The 4,331-nt window shown below is 46.3% G+C and overlaps 1 non-coding gene across 1 annotated transcript; it reads left to right on the top strand.

Moving 5' to 3' along the window:
- Nucleotides 1–3,791: 3,791 nt before the first annotated feature.
- On the top strand, nucleotides 3,792–3,898 carry LOC112633941. Its single transcript, XR_003121690.1, has one exon. It is a non-coding gene; the product is annotated as a U6 spliceosomal RNA (small nuclear RNA).
- The last annotated feature ends 433 nt before the right edge of the window (nucleotides 3,899–4,331 follow it).

Here is a 4,331-nt window from a genome sequence, read left to right as displayed (position 1 = left end):
ACATGCATATATTCTGCCTGTGAGTCTGGGCTGTCAGTGTGTGCATCACCACCTTAATTTTTTTTTTCAAAACTTCTTGGGGACTGGACACCATGGCTCATGCCTGTAATCCCAGCGCTTTTGGGAGGCTGAGGTAGGCAGATGACTTGAGCCCAGGAGTTCAAGACCAGCCTGGGCAACATAGGGAGACCCTGCTTCTACAAAAAATAGAAAAATTGGCCAGGCATGGTGGCAGGTGCCTGTAGTCCCAGCTACTTGGGAGGCTGAAGTTGGGGATCACCTGGGCCCTGGAGGTGGAGGCTGCAGTGAGCCAAGATCGCGCCTCAGCACTCCAACCTGGGCAACAGAGCAAGACTCTGTCTCAAAAAAAAAAAAAAAAAAAAAACTACATGGGGACGGGGGCGGTGTCCCACACCTATAGGAAGCCAAGGTGGGAGGAGTTCAAGGAGTTGAAGGCCAGGAGTTCAAGACCAGCCTGGGTAACTTAGCAAGACCCCATCTGGATGTCTTTTTTGTCATAATGGCAACCATTGATTATTTATGCCTGGATACATTAAACCATGGACTGTGGCTTTAAACATTTATTTCAATCCATGGCAGCTCGCCTTATCAATGCTACCTTTTTATTTTTTCTTTTTTGAGTTAGGGTCTTACTCTGTCACTTAGGCTGGAATACGCTGGCGTGATCATGGCTTACTGCAGCCTCAACCTCCTGGGGTCAAGCCATCCTCCCACCTCAGCCTCCCAAGTAGCTGGGACTAGAGGCACATGCCACCAGGCCTGGCTAATAATTTTTGTATTTTTTGTAGGGACGGAGTTTCGCCATGTTGCCCAGGCTGTTTTTGAACTCCTGAGCTCAAGCAATCTACCTACCTCCGCCTCCCAAAATGTTGGGATCACAGATGTGGGCCACTGTGCCTGGCCTTCTAATCAGTGTCACCTAATTCTGTCTTCAGTCAGTGGGACTCAACTCAATTTGCCTCCTGAGTCCTTTTGAAACAATTCTAATCTTGTCACTTTCCTCGCTTTCTGGTATGGTAAGATTTCCAGGCTCATGTCTTACATTGTCAGTCCAGATCTGAAATCAGCCATTTCTCCAAGGAGCCCTGGTTTTGTTGGAAATGGTGTTTAGCAACCAGTCCGGGCAATAAGCAAATTCATTGCCACTTGTTTGGTCATTAGGCCTTTTCAGTGGACAGAGCTAGGAAAATATTGCCTGATTCTCCCTCTAGCCACACAAATCATGTTACCTTCTGGTCATCTGAAGGTCCTCTCTTCTCCAAGCCGAAACCCTTCCAACCCTGCCTCAGTCAGTGCCACAGTTTTGAATCTCTTAACCATATGTTGTCTTCCTGTACTCTTCATCTGTGAGTGCCACTCACAGAGTGATGTCCACTGGTAGACAAAGCACTCCAGGTTTGCTCCAACCTGTTCAAAGCAGAGCAGTACATGACTTCCCTGCCTTGATATATGCTTCCTCAGCTGACTTCTGGGCCGTTTCTGGCAAAGGGATAAGAGGATTAAAAGGAAACTGTTTCTCTAAAATCCTGCAGCCTCTTTTCCGCACCTTCAGAGGGTTTAAAGCAGATAATGTGTCATCTTGCTTGGAGTAGTGAGTAGAAGAAGAAGGAAAATTCAGAGCCTAACTTTCACTGTGATTCTGGAGTATACAACAGCACTATAAATGGAATGAGTAAATAAAGACCTTAAATTATAGTTTTCATCCACCTTGACCATTGCCTGCAGACCCAGCAGTAACTCAAGCCCAGACAACAGTGTGGCTGTGATCATAAGATGATCAGTGCTCACTGGTGTTTTCAGGAAGTTTTTCAGGAAGCCCTCGAAAAGTGTAGCACCATGAGTCATCATAGTCCAACTTATATTCAGTAAGCTTTTGTTAAAAACTTTGGCTGGGCACGGTGGCTCGCACCTGTAATCCCTGCACTTTGGGAGGCCAAGGTGGGCAGATCACTTGAGGTCAGGAGTTTAAGACCGGTCTGGCCAACATGGCAAAACCCCATCTCTACTAAAAACACAAAAATTAGCTGGGCACGGTGGCAGGCTCCTGTAATCCCAGCTACTCCAGAGGCTGAGGCAGGAGGATCACTTGAGCCCAGGAGGCAGAGGTTGTAGTGAGCCGAGATCATACCACTGCACTCAAGCCTGGGCAACAGAGCAAGACTCTGTCTCCAAAAAAAAAAAAAAAAAACCGTACCAGATGTGTGGTAGATGACATTACTGTCAGAAATATTTACTATCTCCCCATTCTGCATTTACGAGTACTTCCCTCTCTTGTGTTGGCCAATGGAATTTAGCAGGGATGATCTATTTGGTAGGCTGAATGATGCCCTCCCCCACCCCCCAGAAGGGGGACGCTCAATCTCCAGAACCTGTGAATATGTAACAACATTGGAAAAGACACTTTGCAGATGTAATTAAATAACGTTCTGGAGATGCGATTATCTGGCTAGGCCCAGTGTAATCACAAAGGTCCTTATAAATAGGGAGGCTGGAGAGTCAAAAGTCAGAAAAAGTTGGTGTAAAAATGGAAGCAACAGTAGATTGGAGATGCTCTACTGTCAGCTCTGAAGATGGAGGGAGCCACGGAACAAGGAAACGGATTCTTCCTAAGGGAGCGCAGCCCTGCCGACTCCCTGACTGGGCCCCTGCCTCCCTCCCTCGACTGGCCCAATGAAACCCATTTCTGACTTTTGATCTTCAGAACCATAAGACAATAAATTTGTGTTATTAGGTTGGTGTGAATGTAATTGCGGTTTTCGCCATTACTTTGAAAATATTTTAGGCCACCAAGGTTGTGGTATTTTGTTACCAAAGCTCCAGAAAAATTAATACAACACAGCTAAAGCCTTAAGACACAGTTGCACAACTGGGCTTGCTCTCCTGCATCCCAGCTGTCTCCATGAGAATAATACACCTCAGCCAGCCCACTGGTCCAAGAGGACAAGAGACAAGCTGGCTAGAGCCGCCTGTTAGCCTTGGCCACCAGCTCGAAGCAGAACCCAGCCCAGATCAGCCAACCTGCAGAAATGTGAAAAGTAAAAACAGTGTGTGCTACTCAGTTTTGGGGGTTAGCGACAATGATAGCTAACTGATACGGGGTGCTAGGCAACACCACATATGTCTCTACAATAACTATACGTGGTAGAGAAACTGTTATCCAGCATTTTACAGATGATGAAACAGGCCAGGTAAACAAGTCACACACAAGGCAGCATTCTGAAGTTCAGTTGTTTCATTTTGCCTAAATGAATATGAGAGAGATCTTCCATTTTTCCTTCCCAATTCCCTATTCGCCTGTCTGAGCCTCAGGAAACTAGCCTCGTGACTTCATCCACACACTTCCCTGCCCTCTGGTTTCTGACTGGGATCAGCCATTAGGAAGCAGCAGTGGGATGTGGAAAGCGGGAGAAGATGGAAGTTGGGGTCTTTATTCCCACAACACCCCAGCCCCACCCCTGCAGACTTAACTAAGGCTGCCGGTGGCCTTCAACCGAAGGCCGTAGTGTCTGGTGTACACAGCCCTCTTGTCCAAGTCCTGGTAACCACTGCCTCCCTTTGTCGTAGCCTCACCGTCTTATGCTAACCGTTGTAATTTTCCTACACCCTGCCCACGCCATTATAACTAAGTTAATGATTTATTAGATTACCTTCAAATTACTCAAGTGGGAGTGCGCCTTCTGTTTCCTGTCGTGACCCTACAGATAATAGCAAGTAAGTTAAGCAGTAAGTAAATATTTCCTGTTTCAGGGGACTATAAAACATCACACTTAGTGCTTGCTTCGGCAGCATATATACTAAAATTGGAATGCTACAGAGAAGATTAGCATGACCCCTGCGCAAGAATGGCATGCAAATTCATGAAGCCATGCATATTTTAATTAAAAATTATAAAAATAAATATCGGGTAGATATGCAGGCAGGGCGGGGCAAAGCCCTGAGGGGTAGGGTATGCAGGTCAGCATTATCTAGTTGCAATGGTTATGTTGAGTAATGGGCCACCTGGTGGTCTCGCTGGAGGCAACAAGGCTGTAAATCAATTCTTCAGCATTCTTTCCTGAGATGGGACACTCTCAACCTTGGTTTGATATTCTGGACCTCCTAAGGCCAGTTCCTGGAATTATTTAAATAAAAGACATGGTTAAACATTAAGAGGGCACAGAAGAACAATACAGAATGGCTGGACTAGGTGTGGTGGCTCACACCTGTAATCACACACTTTGGGAGGCTAAGGCAAGAGGATCACTTGAGCCTGGGAGTTTGAGAGCAGCCGGGACAACATAGTGAGACCCTGTCTCTACAAAAAAATTAAA

This window comes from Theropithecus gelada, chromosome 10 (assembly GCF_003255815.1).
Source record: "Theropithecus gelada isolate Dixy chromosome 10, Tgel_1.0, whole genome shotgun sequence".
Classification (NCBI taxonomy): domain Eukaryota; kingdom Metazoa; phylum Chordata; class Mammalia; order Primates; family Cercopithecidae; genus Theropithecus; species Theropithecus gelada.
Note: the sequence above shows the minus strand (reverse complement) of the source record. Positions and strands in the feature narration are given on the sequence as shown.